Source organism: Dipteris shenzhenensis, chromosome 9 (assembly GCF_047967505.1).
Source record: "Dipteris shenzhenensis isolate YYH24624 ecotype China chromosome 9, Dip_SZ_1.0, whole genome shotgun sequence".
NCBI classification, from domain to species: Eukaryota; Viridiplantae; Streptophyta; class Polypodiopsida; order Gleicheniales; family Dipteridaceae; genus Dipteris; species Dipteris shenzhenensis.
Window position 1 is genome coordinate 46,612,322 of NC_141604.1, and position 22,036 is coordinate 46,634,357.

Below are 22,036 nucleotides of genomic sequence, written 5' to 3' on the forward strand. Positions count from 1 at the left end.
GTATATTTATTTTGTGCATCATTATTATAGTTAGCCCCCCCCTTCCCCCTTCACCCCCCCTCAACCCCTCCTTCCCCACCCCCTATTTGTCATCGTCACCTCGGGGGTTAACCTCACAAAATTTTAGTGTACCACGTGCATTGTAAAGAAGGGATATTTATCAAAAAAATTACTTAGTTCATTAAAACATTGGGTTTTTTCATTCAACTTTAGGAAAAAATTACGTAAAGAGGAGGGGTGTTTGTTTTGGGGGAAAAAAATTATTTAAGGGGTTTTTGAAATTCCCCTTGAACTCCCGTGAGGTCACTCCCCCAACCTTTTCTCATCGCCCGCCCTTGTTGGGTCCACAAGTACAAAATTTAATGCTTGTTTAAAAAAAAAAGAGCTAATTAATCAAATGTCCACAAGAAATATTGAAGTGCGATTTTAATTAACATCAAGGTACATTTGGTTTAGCGATCCAATGGTTTCCAACACAACTGTAAGTAATGCTTCATAATTACAAAATAGTCCAAATATACATACCTTGTAGCTTTCAACTTGTGTTTCCTTGCTCCACCACCATATGCCAAGCTCTCCATTTTTTTGCACAGGCTTGATACTATGCTTGTAACCTAGAGGGGTTCTTTTTATCCTTTCTAATCTCCTAGTCAGTGTAGCAAGCTCTTGTTGGATACACCAAGCCTTTTTCAACAGATTGTTCTTCTCATCTATTAATCTTGTGATTGTCTCTTGTGACCTCTCTTTTGCAATTTCTGAGTCAGCAAGTTTTTTTTGTTCTTGGGTTAGTTGTTCTTGAAGGTTATGCACAGTATCTCTAAGTATCTTTGTCTCTCCTTCCATTTTCAACAAGTGAACCTTTGCAAAGTGTGCTTCAGCATTGGAATGGCCGATGCATTTACAATATCCTAATAAGCCTTGAAGACCATCGCCTATGTATTGAATCAAACTCGCCACATTTTCAAACAAAGGTGGAGCACCTACCAAAGGATCCACTGGATAGAGTCCACCAACACTCCATAAGTCGACATGCTCATAATTGATCTAGTGTATCTTTGCTGACAACCTTGTGGCCAAAACGTTGATGAGTTGTGGCATATACTCTAGTGCATCTTCAATGCAAAAGGTGCTTTTTCGTGGCTTGTTGGTGCAATCTTCCAATGGAGCCATGAGAGGGATTTAGAAATAAGGCCTTGGATCAGTTCAAAGAATAGAATAGCATAAATGGAAACAAGTTTGGGACAATGGAAAGATATAATAGGATCAATGGAAGCAAGTTTGGGACAAAATGATGAGAAGAAATTGGATTTGGGTGTTGCAAAGTGCTTACGATAGAAGGAGCATGAATGTGGGATTGGAAGATGATTATGGTCAGAAGGAGTAGGATTTAGATGTTGAAAAGTGATTTGGGTGCATAGGCATGGTTTGGGGGAAAGTTTTGAAGAGTTTTGGGCCATTTTGGGCACTTTTGAAAATTTTCAAATTTTTGGGCTAGGGTGTACCCGTGAGATACTTTATGTGGACCACCTAAAGAGTAAAGAGAGTTAACTTTTTGAGAGTGGGGGGGCTCCAACTGGGAGAGGGAGGTGCACTTTTTGGGGACCACCAAGGACCTAGGGAGATGCACTTTTTTGTCCCCATATGGGGTGATGGGACGCTTTGTAGGCCTTATTCGTTCTTAATCCATTTTGCTAATCCACTCCTTATGAGGTCCTTTTTTAGTCCAAAATTCCCCTAATGCATCTTTTTGTTGACGATGACTCGGTAGTTGTGTTCCGTCATTTGACCTACTGACAAAAGGTTCTTGTTGACTTTTGGAACATAGAGCACATCTTTCACCAATCCTTTCGTACCAGTGAAATTATTCATAGGGATAACACCTGTCCCTTGAACTGGATTCAGTGTATTGTCTGCTGTGTAGATGACATTTTTTTGACTTCTAATGGTTTCATCTCTGTGAACCATTCCTGATGATTTGTCATGTGAGATGATGCACCGTTGTCGATATACCAAGGATCCTGTTCTGCTTGTTCAACTTGATAGCTGAAATCCTCTTTTGGATTGAAATCAGTTTCTAGGAACACTATATCAGTTTGCTGCATTTCCTTGCTTGCAAGAAACATATTCCCATGTTCATTTGTAAAATGACTGTGACTAGAATGTCCCCCACGATGATTTCCTCTACCGCAGAAATTCCCTCGATTACTGCTGCATTGACCGCCTTGGTCGTACCACTTCTCGCGGCAATCTCTTTCATAGTGTCCAAACTTGTGACAGTAGTTGCACTGAATGTTTGACACATTGGTGGATGCATTCCCTCGTCCTTGAAATCTTCCTCGGTTGAAATGATTTCCTCTTTGTTGATGCTGATGTTGTTGAGGATGATGCTGATGCTGATGTTGATGTTGATTCGAACTTTGCTGATGATTACCACTTCTCTGGAATGATCTACCTCTGCCTCTGTCTCTGCCTTTGCCTCTGTCTCTGCTTCTGTCTAAAGCTGTGAATGCCTAATCATTAGAATAACCTTTTTGTGCTTGAATGGCTTGCGTCTTGTGTAATTGGAGTTGTCTAACTTAGCAGATGCCTCCAGATTGAGGTTGCTTATAGACATGGTGCAAAAAATGTACTCAAAGTGTCGTGAGAATCACTGTATGAATCAATTGCAAAACACTGACTGTGCCAAGTGAAATTTGAACTGTCGGTGAAGATAGAACTGCAATATATAAAATCCGATCTATGTTACAAGGCTTGTGGCAAATGATGTCGGGATTGCCAAGAGGCTTCACAAGGCTGAAATGATGTGCACAATGCTATGAAATAGCCGTATAGGCTTTACAATGGTGGCATGTGTGTGTGAAATCAAATCATGTGCTAACTGCCCATAGAACAATCGACAATGCCTTTGAACACTCTGAAGTCTACTCACTGAACTGATGAACGTCATGTTTCAGGTAATGTGATGATGTGAAACCGTATGTGAGTGTATGGACTGACTCCGAGTAGGTACTAGTCGGGAATTTTGAGCATGGCTTAGATTGGCAACTTGGGGAGATTCAAAGCGTCCCCTCTATGGTGATCTAGTCTACTCTAATCTAGATCTATACCAATCGTCGATTGATGAAAGAACAACAAATACTTTCTTTTCTTTTGTTCTTTTTAAGTGCTGGGTCAGATGCATCGATGTAGAGGCTGATGTGCATGTAAGAAGTGAATTTGTTGGTGGCGAGGCTCAAAATTGAGTCTAACTTGTGCCAAAATGTGCACATGATGTGATCAGCACGTAGAGCACAAAAAATCAAGCAACTTTCCTTTTTGGAGCACCCTCAAATTCTTCCAGGATCAAGAGATACAAGCTCTAAGAGGGATCTGCCAAGGAGGAAGTCTGCTCCTGTCTTCGTGATTGAAGTATCCTCTCATGGTGCCTGATTACCTCATGAATGAAGCCTACCAAGAATCTCTGCTCTGGATAGGAGAGGAATCGGGACAAAACCCCATATCCATCTCTAAGGAGGCAGTAGAAAGGCCCTTGGATCTCATAGTAAACAAGACACTTGAAGACGAAGTGCTCCTCTATCTCAATTTCCTACATGTCACATAATGTGCATATGCACCTCTCCCTGGGTAGGCGCTCTGCTCGGCCTCTCTTGATACGAAGTCTATGTGAAGAGACCCGGAACTACCCAATAGAGATCCTCAATGAGTGGGGTAAGTGGATCTGCATGTATCCTCATGGGTTTGATATGTAAGCAGTGATCTCTGTAGAAGCCTTCATTGGGAGGAGTTCGCTCGATCCCAACCAAGTTCGGAATGTGTGTAGCTATAAGAGATCCTCACAAATTACCTAATTGACCTCATGTGATAGGAGGGGAGAAAGCGGAGCGTCCATGCTATACTAGAAGGGAGGAAGTCTATCCATGTGGAGCCCCAGTCACTCAAACCATCTCTCTATGCATCCATACTAGTATCTATGGTCACCTCCTGCTAAAAGTGCCATAGAGGAGGACAATTCTAGCCATGGTAGCCTACTGTGCCCAGAAGTGTAATCCTCACACTCCCTCAGATACGTGACATTGACTTGAAATGCAGCATCTAGCTGTAATGGGGATGACCCAAACTCATCCTGAATGATCTGGTGAGGAACCGATGGCTTACCGCGAATCATTCATGATAGCATGAGAACCTATAGCTGCTCCACACGTGCCCACTCTGTATCAGACAAGTCTGGCCCCAAGCAAGGGATGTGATACATCCTTGCTAGGCGGACCAAGGAGTCAAAAAGTAGCCCCTTGATTGTGGATCCTGAAAATGCGAGCGAAAGCACTGCCTCTCTAGTCTGACCAATGAAGCGTATCCGTTGCCCAAGTGTGCATGCATTGCAGGTCTCATTGTGAAGATGGGTCCAGAGAAGACAACCCCAAGATACATGTATGATGAAACTATCTCAACAACTGACCCATCAAACGTGAAATGCTCCTACCGCATGATGGCTCCAGATGTAGAAAATCATAACCTTGGTTTTACCCAGGTTGACCTTCCAATCATGAGACTCACAAAAGGATTGTAGTGCGTTAAAGTGTCTCTGGAGCCCCTATGTTGAGGAAGACAAAAGAGCCACATCATCTGTATAAAGTAATATCCGGATCAGTGTGCGAGGAAGAGAGAAACCAACCAGCCCTGTGTCTGCATCATTGTCTCGAGCTCGTCTATGGAGAGGCCAAATAGGGCATGTGATAAGGGACACCCTTGTCTGACCGCAATAGTGCTCAGGATCTCGTCTGTCCTCCCAGATCCTGCCCAGACTCTGCTTGAGACTCACTCGTAAAGTGCCATGACAGCCCAAATGATCTCCTAATCATAACCCAAATCCTAAAGGCGCTGTATGAGGCAGGCTCTCAAAACCACATCAAATCAAAATGCCTTGCAAAAATCCACAAAGAAACTGTAAACCCTCTGCTTCCATGCCCTCGCCTCTTCCATGATACACCTGAGCGTGAGAATGTGATCCATGGTTCCATGATCACGTTGGAATCTAGCCTGTCCTACTGCTCTAAGTCCTTAACACTCTGCAAATCTGCTGACCTTGGAATCGAGCACTGATACATAAATCTTGGACATGACATGTCCAATCATAATGGTCTAGTAATTCTCCGGGCTCATGAACTCAGTGCATAGTCCCTCATGATCCTTCGTTGGGCCATTATGAAGTTTCATTACAGCATCTTTACCCCCCCCTTAGTGAAGAGGGTGTAGGATGTGGGGCATGGCATATGTGAGAGGTAAGGAACTGGCTGATTCGGATGTCATATAATGTGCGTGCATAATTATACTAGACTTGAGTGTTAGTGACTAGTGAGGGGGGCCGTCCCTCTAGAAATCTCCGCCAACAGTCCTTAGAGTTGTTTTATTAAACAAAATGTTCACTAGTTCCTCCTTGTTCCGACGAACGAAATCTAGTTTCTTCCTATGTACCAATTGGTGATACTCGCATAGCGTATCTGGTTTGCTCAAAAGACTGTTTTTTGGTTTCGAATTTGAGCTACTGACATAAAGCCTTACACTCATCATCATACCAACTATAATTACAGTGTACGGTCCCAAGAGGTGGTGGGAGCAGAGAGAGGAAAGAGAGAGAGAGAGAGAGAGAGAGAGAGAGCATGTGTGTGTGAAGGGTGTGCATGGGGGAACGAAGATATAGAGAGAGATAGAGAGAAGAGCAAGGAGAGAGAGAGAGAGTGAGAGTGAGAGAGAGACAGAGGAAGGGATGAGAGGGAGGAGAGAGAGAGAGAGAGAGAGAGAGAGAGAGAGAGAGAGAGAGACAGAGAGAGAGAGAGAGAGCATGTATGTGTGAAGGGTGTGTGTGGGGGAACAAAGATATAGAGAGATAGAGAGAAGAGCGAGGAGAGAGAGACTATGTGTGTGTGTGTGTGTGAGAGAGAGAGAGAGAGAGAGAGAGAGAGAGAGAGAGAGAGAGAGAGAGAGAAGAAGTAGAAGTAGAAGAAGTAGAGTCTATTAACATCCTCAGGGGGCCAAAAATGACCCATGGGACCCGTCTCAATACAATGTAAAATAGAGTCTCCTCAAGGACAAGGGCTAGGAGTCTGAGTTCTTGACGCCAGGTAAAAAGAAGAGTGACAAAAGATCCCAATGTTGCCGGAGAGGTAGTAGATGGAACCAATGTCAGCTGAGCGGAGTCCTCTAGTATCTGCTAGTAGTCCTCCTTGATATGTGCATATTGGGGGCACTGTAGAGCCACATGTGCCTCCGTCTCAACTGTCTGCATGTCACAAAGGGTATAGACTCTAGCATATCTAGGTTGATGCATTCAAGCTCCCTTCTCAATTGCAAATGTATGAGATCTGGTATGAAACCTGGCTATGTTTCTGCAATATAGAAGGGGGATAGGTGTGCTAATATAAGGTCTCTCTAGACACGTATGTAGACCAACATATGGGATTTATGTTGTCTTGGTAATATTCCAGCTTTACCCTCTTTTCAATTGTCAACCAGTGAGTTTGCAAACTGCTCAGTAAAGACAATTGAAACTCTTGCATGGTGACCTTTTCAGGCGGCATGGTCAAATATGTTTCCACTTTCCATCTACTGAACCATTTTCTTATGTCGATTGCCCATCCTGTACAGATGATCTTACTTTTGTGGTTCTTTTGAAGCTTTGTGTTGGCATTCCATGCTTTATGAGAGAGAGAGAGAGAGAGAGAGAGAGAGAGAGGGGGGGGGGGGAGGGAGGGAGGGGGAGAGAGAGAGAGAGAGAGAGAGAGAGAGAGAGAGAGTTTATATTATATATAGGATACATTCTTACATTTCCATATTTAGCGTTGTGTGTGCGTGCTTTAGTGTATGTGTAGAAGCTCTATTGAATTAACAGGGTTTTAATTATTGTTGACCTAAAAACTCTTGAATAATGTGTGTGTATACGCGTGTGCATGCATACATGTGTGTGTGTGTGTGTGTGTTTGTGGAGCACTCTGACATACTCTTGACATGTGCAAACAAAGGGAGAGAGTGAAGAGACAGTAAGGAGAGAGAGAAAGAGAGAGAGAGAGAGAGTACAGAGAGGAAAGAGATGTAAGAGAGAGAAAAGGGGAGAGAGAGAGAGAGAGAGAGAGAGAGAGAGAGAGAGATAGAGAGAGAGAAGGGTGTGTGGAACGAAGATACAAAGACAGATAGAGAGAAGAAGGAGGAGAGAGAGTGTGTGTGTGAGAGCGTGAGAGAGAGAGAGAGAGAGAGAGAGAGAGAGAGAGAGAGAGAGGAAGGGAGGAGAGAGAGGAAAGAGAGAGAGAGAGAGAGAGAGAGAGAGAGGGGGGGGGGGGAGAGTATATTATATTAGATAATATATAATATATTATGTTTTATTATATATATATAATATAATGTTATATTATGTATATTATTTATTTCATATGATATAATATATTAAATCTATCTCTCTATCTATCCATCTATATATATATATATATATATAGAGAGAGAGAGAGAGAGCATGTGTGTGTGGGGGGGAACGAAGATACAGAGAGAGATAGAGATAGAGAGAGAGAGAGAGAGAGAGAGGGAGAGAGAGAGAGAGAGAGTATATTTTATTTGATAATATATAACATATTATGTTTTATTTTATTTATATATATATATATATATATACATTTACATTTACATTTACATTTACATATATAGATATATACATACATATATATATATATATATATATATATATATATAAAGAGAGAGAGAGAGAGAGAGAGAGAGAGAACGAAAGAAAGAAAGTGTATTATTGTCCACTAAAGGCCAAAATGGGCCCATGGGACATCAAGAACTCTGCATACAAGATAGCACAAAATCAACGTGCCACAAAGAAGAGGCATCGTCGAATATCATCTAAGTGCTACGCAATACAATGCAAGTGAAAGTACATAATGTCAAATCTGAGCCTAAATACAAAGTAAACTAGATGCAAGGAAACCGCCCCTGGGTGCAAAATGGGGGGATGAGTACAATATGCCAATGCAAAGATACAAGTCCAGGTGTCACGGAGTCTGAGAACCAAAATAATACTGGAAATCCTGTCCATCGACTCTGCCTCCTGCTATGAGAGTACAAATCTGAGCAAAGGTGAGGTGAGCGGCTGGTGGGGCGAGATCTCCATGAGTAAGTCTCCTCCGAAAAGCTGCCATCATCCTGGATCATCTGGAGATGAAGCGGCGAGTACGTCCCCTATGTAACAAGATCTTGCGGCATCTACAAACCATCTCATATGTACATCCACAGGGTGGAGGCATGTGTCCTATGTGAGCTCTGACCTCCTCGTGCTCCTCCTGGTCTCTGTCCTCTGGTATAGCATGTGCCTAAGCTCTATCAGGCTGGGCTCTATCACGCTCCGGTCTGTGCTGATGGTCTCTGAGGTAGTCTCGTCGAAGCATAGTGGCCTCCCTGACATAAAGAGCTAGGCAATGCTGATCCTCGTAGTCCATCACTCGTGAGAGAGGTCCAAAGCCATCTGTGAAGAGATAGTGGAATCTACCTCTGAGCTCATAATATAGCGGGCATCTGCAAATGAAGTGCTCCTTTGACTCCACCTCTCCCATGGTGCAACAAGGGCAGATCCTGGTCTCTCGGCCTGGTCGCCGTCCATCCTCCATGCGTCGCATCCTACCAGCCTCTATCTCGAGCTGATGCGAAGAGACTCTAAGCTGTCCAAGGGCAATCCTCAGTGAGTGGGACATGTGGATACCTGTATAGCTTGGTGGAATGACAAATCCATTCTTTGAGATCCGAAGGAAGTGGTCACGATATGTGGCCATCTTCGTCGGAAGCTGCGTGGGATAAATCCAAGTGCGATACGTATGAAGCTGCAGCAAGTCTGCTCTCGTGACCTGGCTAAGCTCGTGGCGAGTCAACTCGAGATGAGGGGCATCTATGCTGTATCGGAAGGGAGGCAGTCTATCCATGTCTAGTCCAAGAGATGTGAGCCACCTAGTGAGTCTGAAGTACCAGCAGTATCGGGTCCCAGATCGTGCCAACTCCATAGAAGATGCAAGTGCTAACCATGGCAACCGAGCTCTGCCTGCTGCTGAGTCTCCAAACTCCCTAACCCTGTGCAAATACATGACCGACTGAAACGTTGCATCCAATGCAAGGGGAGTAGCTCCAAACTCTGCTAGCATGATCTCGCGCGGAACTGTAGCCTTGGCCCTAATGAGCCGAGAGAACATGATGATCTGTAACCTCTCTACTCGTCTCCAATCTGCAGCACCGAGGTCTCCTGCCCAGAAAGGATGCCCAGAAAGGAGCTGCATACATCGCAGTTGGTCTCACCAATGTATCAAAAAGCAAGGATTTCGTAACGGGATGCTGAAAGTGGGACTGAAAACACTGACGCTCAAGATGAGCCAACGAAGCATACCCTTTACTTATCCTATCTCGTGTTGCATATGTCATGGTGAAGACCGGTCCCCTGAAAACTGCCCCCAAATAAGTGTACTCTCTAACAAGCTCAATGGGCTGTCCGTCATAAGTGAAGCAAAACTCATCTGTGCTGTAAATACGATCAGAGGTGTTGAAAACCATAACCTTGGTCTTGCGAAGGTTTACGGTCAACCCCCTGTCCTGGCAAAACCTGTGGAGTGCCTCAATATGTGCCTGGAGTCCCTGAGCAGTAGAGGAAATGAGAACCACATCGTCCGCATACCGGAGGATAGGAATGGAGGATCCTGAGAGAGTAGAGCCCACACCGCCTGTCATCTGTACAAACATCTCTAGCTCATCAATATATAATCCAAAGAGAGTAGGAGAGAGCGGGCAACCCTGCTTCACCCCAATCATGTTGCATACCTCCTCTGAGAGCCCCTCACGTGTTCGAACCCGACCAGTGACCCTCTCATACAAAGCCATGATAGCCCACTGTATCTCTCCACTGAAGCCCATCTGGCGAATCCTCTGAAACAATGTGAATCGCGGAACTGTGTCAAATGCCTTCCTGAAGTCCACGAAGCAACAATAAAGCCGTTGCCTTCGTGACTTCGCCTCCTCTACCAGTGCCCTGAGTGTGAGGATGTGGTCAAGTGTCGAATGATCCCTACGAAATCTAGCCTGCCCTCTGGCTCTGAGTCCTGTCGTCTCGGCATGGTCATTTATACGGCTTTCCAAAACTGATGCATAGATCTTGGCCATAATGTGGCCAATCATGATGGTCCTGTAATTCGACGGCTCCATAGGGTCCCCCGACTTGTGGATAGGTACTATGGTATTGCCTAACCAGGACTGTGGTAGGCCTGTACAAACAGACTCATTGAAGAGACGGGAAAGAAAAAAATCTAAGGCATCAATCCCATGGATTACATACTCCGCTTGCAATCCATCATGATCCTTAGCTCTCCCGTTCTTCAATCGGTGGACTGCTGCACGGACACTCTCTGGTGTGAAGAGACTAGATGAAGCTGGCCTAGGGGAATGGGATAAATCGATGGCTGGCTGATCTGGAACATCGTATAGAGCTGAAGTATATGCAGACCAGACACGTGGATCTGTGAGGGGGCTCTAAGACTTCGAGCGGAGGAATTTTCTCCAGAATTCCTTGGAGTCACAAATGAAAAGCAAGCTTCTCAGCTCCTCCTCATTCCGGGCTAGAAATTGGCGTTTCTTGCGCCTAACCAACCACTTGTAGTCTCTCTTGGTTTCGGCAGGAGGGGAGACTTCTCCTTGGTCTCAAGGTGAAGTTTCCTGCGGAGTTCCTTACACTCCTCGTCATACCAACCGTTGCAAGGAACAAGACCAACCGGTGGGGGACTAGACGAATGACATGTGGCAGGGAACGACATGTGAGCGGCAGAAACGAGTGAAGTATGTACAAGTTCCCACCGGTCCTGCGTGGATTTGGTAGAGCATCTAATAGATGAGGACGGAGTAGGCAGCTGAGGTTCTGGCTATATACATCATCGAACTGGTGGTCGAAATGAACCTCATAATAGGGTTGGCGATCGTGATAACGAGGGGGGGGTGGGTCATGGGAGACATGAGTCAAAGTAAAGTGGATGAGTGCATGGTCGGCAGAGGGCATGAAGGGGCTAACAGTAAGGCTATGGATGGAAGGGACTAGAGTCGGGGGACCTATGATGTAGTCGATCACGCTAGTACCACGCCCAGAAGTAGAAGAGAATGTAAGCATGGAAGACTGTGGCCACCTGGACAAGCCATTATAAATGACCATACTGTGCGAGGTGAGGAGCTCCAGTAAGTGACATCCCTGATCTGTGGGCTGTACTGTGCAGTCTGATGAAGTCCGACAGAGGCTATCATCGTGAAATGCTGGGAGTATGACCGGATCCTCCATGAAGTCATAAGTGAGGGCCTGTCTGTCTGAGGTCCTCGCATTGAAGTCTCCTAAAAGGATGACTTCTCCGCGATGTGAAAAATTTGCAATGTCCGCTGAGAGATCCTCAAATATGGACTGGCCTGGTCCAGTGGAAGAATAGATCGACTGCGCCGGGGGGAAGTAGCAAACTGCAATAAAAAGATCTCGCTGAGGGGCTCTGCGACGGATGCGTACCCACAAGAATCGGGCATGTGAATCCGCTCTCTCCACTGTGATGATCCGATCGAGACGCTCTCTGTACAAAATGGCCACTCCTCCAGATCCTCTCACTCCAAATGTCCGAGTGTGCTGCCTGAAGGGAGATCTCCATGTATACCCTGTCACTCGTGGCAAAGGTCTCTCTGGACTCTCGTGTGTCTCCGTGAAAAAGATGATATCTCTCCCAAAGAATGCCCCCCATAGATTGCCTGGCTGTGCTGTAAAAGAACCATTGCAGTTCCATATAGCGATGCGTAGACTATCTGACGGGTGGTGTGTCCCATGGGCCCTGTCCCGTCAAGCGGTCGGAGCATGTGTGTGTGGGGGCGGGGATTTTTGTGCGAGGCAGCATGTGTGTGTGGGGGCGGGGATTTTTGTGCGAATGCTTCGCCCTGCGATCAACATGACATGGCCACTCACACTCATCTAGCTGAACCATTGAGTACATTGGGCATAGAGCCATCCAAGTGGTGCCTATGGTGGAGGTGGTCTTGAAACTTGAAATTTATTTCTTGAAATTAAAGACATTTTAGGATCCCACTTTGAGACCCAATCGAGCAGGTCTCTAACCATCGTAGACGGGTCATGCTAGTCGTGATGAACAAGCAAGCTAATGGTAGAATAGTTTGTTGAGATTAAGACCTTTAAAATAGGAAAATGTGAAGTATGAGCAAACTAATGGAGGAATTATGTGAGATTCATCAGGGAAGTATGCATATGAATCTTATAAACAGAAGAAGCCAAGTTATTCATGATATCTCGTAGGGGCTATGCACATGAATAAAGAGCGATAATTTATACTAAGGCATGGAAGAATAGATAAGGAAATTGAAGTGTTTACGTTTGAGGGGTTTGCCCTTCCGAGAAAGGCAAAATAGAAATTTTCTTGTAGTGCCTTTGAAAAGTGAAATTACCTTTCAAAATGAAATTCTAGGCTAGCCTAGGACTTTGAGGTCTCTCGAAGCCAAGTTCTTATTCATATTTCAATATGTAATATAGCTGACTAATTAGGCCATGCCATATTTTTGCTTGTAGCTTTGCCACAATTGGTCCACAGTTTGCCCGAGCAAATCTTGAAAGTAGCTCACGTCCCACCCCGTGGCGAGCTTTGCATTCAGGCTCCTCACGAACCCCGCCTTCAGGCTCTCGCAATATTGCAGGAAATACGCCGTGACATCGTAGCCTTGATCCCACGCATTGCCCTGCCCAGGCTTCACCCAGTGCCCATCAAGCGGAACAAACCCTGCCGTCAGCCGAATGTAATCAGCCATTCCCTCTATCAGCCCGCCGTCCGCTTTCCCCTGCCCGTTCCACTGCCATACATGGGTCATTTCGTGATATAGCACCCCTTTGACCTCCGTTACAACGTCCCCGCTGAAGCTGCCCACGTAGCTCTCGCTTAGATGTATGGCATACTGATCAGGCGCACCGTCTCCCTCTGTGATCGCCACCGCACCGTAATTTGAAGGCACGTCGTCCACATAGAGGGTCACTTTGTTCACTTGCTTCTCAGGGATACTGGGATCTCCTCCGTAGAAAGTGTTTTGGATGAACTGACTTGCGGAGGCAAGAATGTATTGAGCTCCGGTTGATCCGATGAGCTGGTCGAACTTCTCCCGCCGGTCTCATTTTGAGCGTTGTTAACAACGGAGTACTGGGTATCCGAGAAAGCTACTGGGGAGGTGGAGATTATGAGAAGGAAGAGATATATGGGGAGCGAATTACGCAGCATATTGGGAGTCTAAGGAAGAGAGAGAGCAAGAGACTAGATAAGCTAGAAGGTATGGAAATGCCCTGAAGGTATGGAAATGCTATGAAGCTTTAAGCACCGCGGATGGTCTTTTTGACCAAAAGAGTTGGGCGCGCGTTAAACATGAACAAGAGAGGCATCTCATTACTTTCCGCTGTGAGGCACCTCAAAGTCCAAGGTCAAAGTCATAGCTTCCAGAATTCAAAAACTCCTGTACGCGACTGTGATTGTCGCGCGAGAGTCCAAAGTGGTTGAGTCTTCTCCAGCGAAGTTGGAAACATGCTAATGGGTCAATTGGTGGAGTGTGGCTATTAGTGTGTCCTTGCACTTCTTTAATGGGTACATAATTGAAACCATGATAGCATGAAATTGGGCATTGTTCTAATTTAAAGCATTTAATTTTGTCTATTTCATTCATTACTTTCAATTTTCTAGGCCTCATAGTGAAAGTATCATGCATATTACACATGCACACTCACGCGTGTGCGCGCACACACACACACACAATCCCTCGTGGATCCTCGTAAAATGTGGATATGTATATTATGTGATAGCCATCATGAAGCTTGTCCGATACTCTACATATGGAAGGATATGTAAACCCCTAATTATATGATGACCAACTATGTACACACATGGTCATGGGAGGACCCTTATGATTATTAATGACATAAGTGAGTTTATAGGCATTATCATTGGAATATATTGTGGTACTAAAAGGACAATGAGCATGGGTTATATATTGGACCTTGGATACCATAGTATCCATTGGACCACCACTTGGACCCAAGATATACCTTTGGTTGCTGTTCCGGTAGAGTTAATGGGAAATAATGATATATATTTTGAACTATTACCCCAGTGAGGTGCGGGATTTTGCCTCGTATCATGTAGATGCCATATAAGGCATCCCTTGGACCACCATGTCCCTTTATGTTTTGATTGATACTAGCCAGTACAAGAGTAATACTAGGCAATAACCCCTTGGACCACCAAAGAGAAGGAGTGGTGCTCAGATGTACCAGGAGAGGGGAATTAATGGGATTCATTGGTGATATCTTTCAAGATCCAAGTTCAAATCTTTCAAGATCTGAGTTGGAGTTGGAACATGTGGGGAAGTACAATGGCCCCCCCTTTTTTCTAGTTAGAACCTCCATAGTTACCTTCAGTTCTCCATTACGCTCCTTTTTGTAGGATCTAGTTCCATTATTCTCACAAGACTGGCTACTCACGGAGCTTCAGCACTCTGAAATGCTATAGCTTGTGCCTCAAAGCCCACAACTTTTCTTTCTAGCATCCAATATCCTGGATTCTCTTTCCTTATACTGCATATTGCAAGAATTGGAACAACGCACAACCATAATTCAAAGTGCGTAGGAGTTTTATTACAAGAAGCTTCACGGACTACCTCATGAACTGGAGCTTGAGCACTTTAAGCTTCTTGAAGATGAGCTTCAAGGACATAGCGGGACGCTGATTTTCAACCATGCACAAGCTAACATGATCTTCAAAAAGGTACACACTATAGATGCACATTTAGTCTTGGCACCCAGAGTTTAGTTTTGGTGTCTGGAATGGAGGCATTATGCCCGATAATCATTCTACTTCTACTCGAAACGACGATGACACACTGCGGAATTGGCATCCATGCAGGCGGACTGAGAGCAGTAGTCCCTGCCTGCGGATGGATTGAGGAGTCGTCATTGCATTTTGGCATCCATTCCACTACTCAGAAATACGCAAAGCTAGCTCAGAACTACACAGTTTCTTGGTCTTAGATGTGCCCAAAATGACTACGTGCTACATCACATGCCCATGCTCGTTATTTTAGAGCACGTTCCTTCTACTTGGCTTCACGTTGAACCACAATCCTTCTACTTCACTGCCTTCACGTTGAACGGAATCTAGGTACTCTTTACATCCTAGCTTGAGGCCATGAGGAACCATCACTTGAATGAAATCAAGAGACCAAGGTGGTTCTCTTTAAAGCTTAAAAGCTACGCGATTGTTATACCTGAGAAAGTATATGGGATCTTCCTCCTCAAAGAACACTGCGCTGAGATCTTCATCATAGCCATGAATGAGATCACTGGACTTGGCAAACATTGGGAGGAAGCCCTTGGTATGGCTCAGGTCTGATATGCACTGATATGTTATGGGAATCTAAGGAACCACAGTTGCGAATCGGTCGCAATACAAAACAAAAATGGAGCTTATAATTGCAAAAGAACATATGCTCTAAGAACAACGTGGTTGTAAAGATTTTGTTTGCAGACATGATTTTGTTGTAACTACTGGGGGGTGTGCATTGTCAAAGACTGGCAACACCATTTAGAATGATAAGGGCATTTACTGTGGGGCAACTCAATAGCTACCGTTGGTCCATCGTAAGCCTACATAAAATACGGATACGTGTCAATATATTTTCTAAGCTCTCACAACGTAGAAGTATACACAGAGATAATGAGATTTTTCCTCATCAAACTCATAGACTTTCATTGTGAGCTTATGTAACATGGCAATCCGTTTCTGTGCTCTCAGGATCAGGCATAGAATTTCCTTCCTGTTATTCTCATTGCAATGATAGGTATATTGATCATAGGAGCGAGATACCTTGGTGATAGAGGCAGGATTATTCTTTCCATACAACACAAAAATATTGTTAAATTAGCCAAAGCATTGGATAACGTAGATAACATGGATTACAAATTGAACATTCTTTCATGTATCATCAAGATGCGCCGCCTCTGTTTCAAGCTACCCAGCTTACATACCATTATTCCACATGCTACCCAAAAGGTGAAGTGGAAAAACACTTCTGCTTTTAGCCCACGTTGGCCACATGACCATTAATTGTTGCATGCTCTGGTGCATCAACTAGACCCTTGAAACCAGCATTCTAGACCTTGGGCTCTTGTAATGGCTTAGTAGAATAGAGAATGCTTTGGCAAAAAGCTAAGTAGAGAATACCCTATAGGAAGCAATTTTTCATTTGCAGATATCCATTGCTTATTTTCCAGCTATAGATTTCATCGAAGAGTTGCCCGTCCAGGGAAGAGGTTTCAGAGCTACATCTATTGAAGCTCATGAACCTAGTACAATGAATTAATTGTTTTATTAGAGGAAGAAAAGAAAAGTGATTGTTAGATAAGGGCCAACCTATATCTTGCATTTTTGGTATAATGGACACATTGTTAAAATGCGCACAACTTTTGCCTATACTTAGACCTTCCCTCATGGGTTAGTCACTTCTAACAAGAGAGTTTGGGATTGTTGTCAGTTTTAGTAACTATAGTAATTATGAATAGGATCTGAATTTGCATAACAAGGATTACTATTCATTCTTGGAATGTCCCTTTGATTCGACACTTTATTACATAAAAAGAGGAAAAAATGATTCATGACCATGATTGTGTAAATGGTAAATGCCAACATTGGATAGTGACATTGGCATTGGAATTCATGACCTTGTTTGGAACAAGGAAATTACCCATGGACCACTATACTATCACTCCTTTACTCCTTGCAAAAAAGAAAACTCGTCAGTAGACTCTTAATGTTCATGGGGTACTATTGATCTTTCAAAGTAATGGATATGTCATAATTTTATCCTTTATCTTGAATATACTGAAATTGCATTGGATACTGCTGACTTATGAATATTGTGGGGAAATTTCTGTTTAATTTCATTATATTCATTTACATTTAGGATGTCCTTTCCCTATTTGCATTTTATGAGCATTTCTTTGGATCAAAATAGAATAGAAATTGCTACTGGTGTTTTTTACATTGTGTCGCATTTATTAAGAACTTGGAACCCCTAATGTGAGTAGGGAGAGAATTACCATCGGAGTCTTCTTTTATCTTATTAGATATCTGATATAAATGGAGAGATTTTGTATCTATGGAATTAAGAAACATTCATAGTTTAATTATTTCCTGAATTTTCTCTTGGAGATGTGACTATCTAAAGTCCATTGCTTTAATAGAAGAGTATAAAGATGGCATTCCTTTATTGTAGAGATTGATGACTTTGTTAGGTTTAGGATTTGGTGACCTTGGTAGGATTATATTTTGCAAAAGTACCTTTAGAATTCCCCTTGGGAATTTATTTCATTTTCTTTGTTGAGGGACAAGTCCCAAGGTTAAAGAGGCATTAAGCCTAAATTATGGTATTTATGATGCAGAGGTTCATCAAGACATATTTCCATTGGTTTTGGATTCATTTTAACACTCCTTAGTGGGATAATCCTTTCTACTTATGAATGGAATGACCATGATGATGAAGGAATTGGAGACCCTTTTAAAATTTTATCTTGCAGGTTTATGGGGGCATGGCTTACTTTGAAATGGAAATTGGAGGGTTCCATTTCATGATTAATGTCGTTAACCCTCACTTTACTAAACACTTCACTTGTTATATTCTACCTTTCTACTTACTACAACTTACTAAAATTTTGACATTTTTTGCCAGAATGCCAAGATTTGATGCTAATCTAGATAGAGGAACATGGATAACAACTATGTGCTGGCATTGAAGCCTGGCTTCCACAACAAAAATGTATTGTTCTAACCTTCATTTTTGTTGTGATTGTGCCAGGTGATTCAGCCTACCTCTCCATCAGATTTGCATTGAAAATTCTAAGGCATGAAGATACGGTGTCGGAAACTTTGAGGCATTCTCTACAGTGGATTATCTCCAAATACTATTAAATAAGATTGGATATTCTATTGGAGACTAGCCATCAGTATTGTTGTATATACTTACATGAATGTGAGTATAAAAATTGACTCTCACTTTGATACTTTGTCCAAAGGAATGGTATGATATGAATTATTCTCACTTATGTAGTATTAAGAGATTGCTTACTAATGGATTATTCTCACGAGGTGTTTGAGAAAAGGGCAATAGAAGATGTTTGCAATTGATTTATTTTGACATTGGAAACTGGTCTGGAAACTTAGTAGTGTAGTAGGATAGTTGTTTGATAGGACACACACACACACACACACCATTTCCTGACAATCAAGTTCTATAATTCATGTTCCTTATAAGCCATCTTCATGACAATTAAGTTCAAGAATGGATGTACTGTATAAGCCATCTTTTTTCATAGCATTTAATGAGTCAAAAAGCTCTTTTCTTGTTATGGTCAAGAAATGATTTTCTTTTTCCAATAAAATGTTTTTGTATATGGAATTTAATGAGTCATAAGGCTTCGCGAAAAAAATGAGGGCAATAGCATTAAAGTAACCCCATAAAATTCATGTTATATGTCAATTAGCGCATGACCTTTATTTGTGCTAAAGTCACTCAGCCATAAAGGGTAGCTAATTGATCAATATCATGTAATCAACCCTTGCTTATGGATTAAAAAATAAGAATGTGTGCACGAGGGTTGTGGGATATGTAAAATTAGCAAATGACGCTTAAATTTTTGAGCAAAGGAATATGAAAAGGCAAAGTGACCCTTCATTTCTTGGGTGACCCTTGATTTATGAGCATACACTGCACACGTACACACACGCACATGTGCGTGTGTGCATGCACGCACGCACACACACACACGCGCACGTGCATGCATGCATGTGAATAATAGGAAGAGGGAGAGGAAACGATTTGGATTTAGTGAAATCTTTTCATTCTATTATGAACGTTTTCTTTCATTTTCATTGTGAGAATTTGTTGAGAGTTTCTCATTCCTTTTGGATGTTCAATGATTCCATTCCTTCCTTTCATGAGTGATTGAGTCAAATCTTCTTCTCTTTGTAGAGAGTGTGAGTGGTTCCTATACTCTATAGAGAGACATAAGGAAGAGAAAGTCTCTATCCTAGCTATTCTATAGAAAGAGATTTCAACTTTGACTCTACAACTTTACTTCGACTCCACAGCAACTCATAGCTACATGATCAGTTTCGACATATAAGGCATCTACAATGACCAGTAGCATACAAAGGCCACACACAATGTTAGACTCAAAGTAGTAGCGTACTCTACAAACATCTCTACGAAAAGCTATAGACAACCTAACACAAAAGTGCCGACCAACAATTAACATGCAACAAAAATTGACTATCTACTACACAACAAGCACTCTAGCAATGATTAAATCAGACTCAACTCATCAATGGAGCGACATAGTGGGAAGCATACATGCAAAACAAAATATGCTAGATCACAATAGACTAAGCAAGATAAAGTGATGCACACAAAATAAATGTGGGTAGAACATAAATACCTACACAGACATGGGACACGATTGAAGAGTAGAAAAAATTGGCATTCTCAAAAGCAAGCACAGCCAACAAACCAAGAAAGTCAAACAAGCACTCATGCAACACTCAAGTGGTAGACAAGAAAAGCAAGACAACATTGATTGACTTTAATGTCAAGCATGAACAAAACTGTGACTACCACGATGTGCCAAGAAAACAATAAAGAGACACAAGGATTGAGCATTTGACCCGTGATGATAGAAAACACCATAATAAAAAAAGAAAGCAATGAAGAGTAGAAATAACATTCTTGATGGTGGAACGTTGACAGATTCTCCTTCTTTCTCAAAAGATAAGGCCACATGGCAAGCTTTCCAGGATCAAATAGCAAGACCCTAGGGTACTCCACACACCCATAAGATATGGCCAAGACAAGGTAGGTCACAATTCATCACATAAGCAAATTGGCACTTGATCAATAACCCACAATGCCACATCATTAATATACATAGTAGTCCATATCATCATTACCACATCATAGGGCATCAATACAGTCCACATCAACATTTCCATATCATCTATGCCATGTGGCACACATAGTGCCAGCTAGGTGCGATTACCTGGACTACAAGGAACACTGTGCAGTTTGCATGTTTACCACACCTACCAAATCATCATTGTCTTTGCAAGTACTACTCTACATAAATAGACACTACATGTGCCCTTGACTATCACATCACCTTTTTGACCCCTCTTGTTAATCAAGCCACAACTTTTGATCCAGGAAGAATTTGGAGGTAGTCTAGAACTAAAAATAACCCATTTTTTGATCTCCACAGGCTTGTTTGATTCACATAAATTTTGGCACTTGCATTTGATAGTTTTGATCTTCTTAATCAAAACCACTTGTTTTTCATATTAAAGCCTCTTCATCGACACATACTAACCCCAACACATTACAAAGAGCTAAGAAAAGAAATCATGATTTTCATCATTACGATGGTTGTTGGTGTAGCATAGATTAGCATATCTAAGTTTATCTTGGATGAGATTTAACTCCACAAAGCCAATTGAACCCTTTCTCAAACTCACCCAACTAGTTCCTATTGAAGTCATCTAGGGATTACCAAATCACATGATTATGTAAAATTTTATGTCATCACCTAACAAAATTATGATATCACATTAGTAATGGGAAATTAAGGCATATTTGGTGATGACCTGTTAACTGGGAATTATAATGCAGTATAACCCCATATACCAGTGGTATATTTATACCATCAGTATCAATATAAGCCTACATACTGACGGTATAACTATTATATATATCGATGATATTTAGGCTTATACCACCAGTATTCTTAGATAGCCAAGCGAGTGTGCATTGGTTTTTTTGCCAGTGGAGAGATGACTTGATAAGTTCCTCACATAGGACTAGGGCTTCCAAGATGGCATGGCTACTCTATCCAATCCTTACATTGGGTGGGTCAAAGAAAACGTCATTATTTTAGGTGTTTAGAGAATTTCTTAGCATCTTAAATGTTAATGTGTATGTATTTTAGATGCTTAGAGTTGTGATTATGACACCATTGCTATTTCTGATCTACAGATTTTGTGGGGTATAAAAAATGTCATGATTGCACTTCTATTTTTAATCATGTGCAAATTTAAAATGGTTGAGGTAGAACTTAGAGGTAGAAACATATAAGCTTGCATATGATCAAATAATTCATGAATCAAATAAGCTGCATATGATCAAATAATTCATGACTCAAATCATTGCATACAATCTCTCATGAATCAAATGATTGCATTTAAGTTGTGAAAAATAGTGGATGAATGAATATTTTATGATAGGGGAACCCTACATTTTGAGGATTACATCAAAACCTAGGGGTTAGAGCAGTAATGTCATGAATTATCCATTGCACCAAAGTCTCAATTCATGATATGGTAGGACTTGTGTAGATGTTAGGGTTTAGGGTTTTGGTAGAACTATGAAGTAGAAACACACAAACTCGCATATGTGTTGACCTCGAGTTATCTCAATGACCTTGGGCTAATACCATGCATGCAAGTTAGGTAAAGTTAGCTTGGATTGAGACCATTAGAAGGCTAGTAATCAGCACCAATAGTTGAAGTGGTGTGACCTCGAATCACAAGGAAGGCCTATTTAGGCCAACATAGAGAAGCCAATCAATGGTAGCGGTCAGAGCTTTGCATTTTGCAAGTAAGTTTTTGCAAGTTTTGCGAGTTTTTATTGAATTTTGTCTATAGCTCATGCTGAGCAAAAGTCCGACCTTGTACCTTTGCGAAAATCACGGGAATTCTCATGTCAAAGGAACTCCCGGAACTGGGCATGAATCAGCTTGACATAGCTCCACCTCTTCTGGTTTAGACTCCGTGTGTAGGGAATGCAACAATTGCCATTGGAATTCTAGAACTAGATTAAGCAATTTGCCCAATGAAATTTGGATAGGAGCCTCCAA

At 42.4% G+C, this 22,036-nt stretch overlaps 1 pseudogene; it reads right to left on the minus strand.

Annotated features, from left to right (window-relative positions):
- Positions 1 to 12,588: 12,588 nt before the first annotated feature.
- Positions 12,589 to 13,315, minus strand: LOC147898734 (uncharacterized; annotated as a pseudogene).
- Positions 13,316 to 22,036: the final 8,721 nt, after the last annotated feature.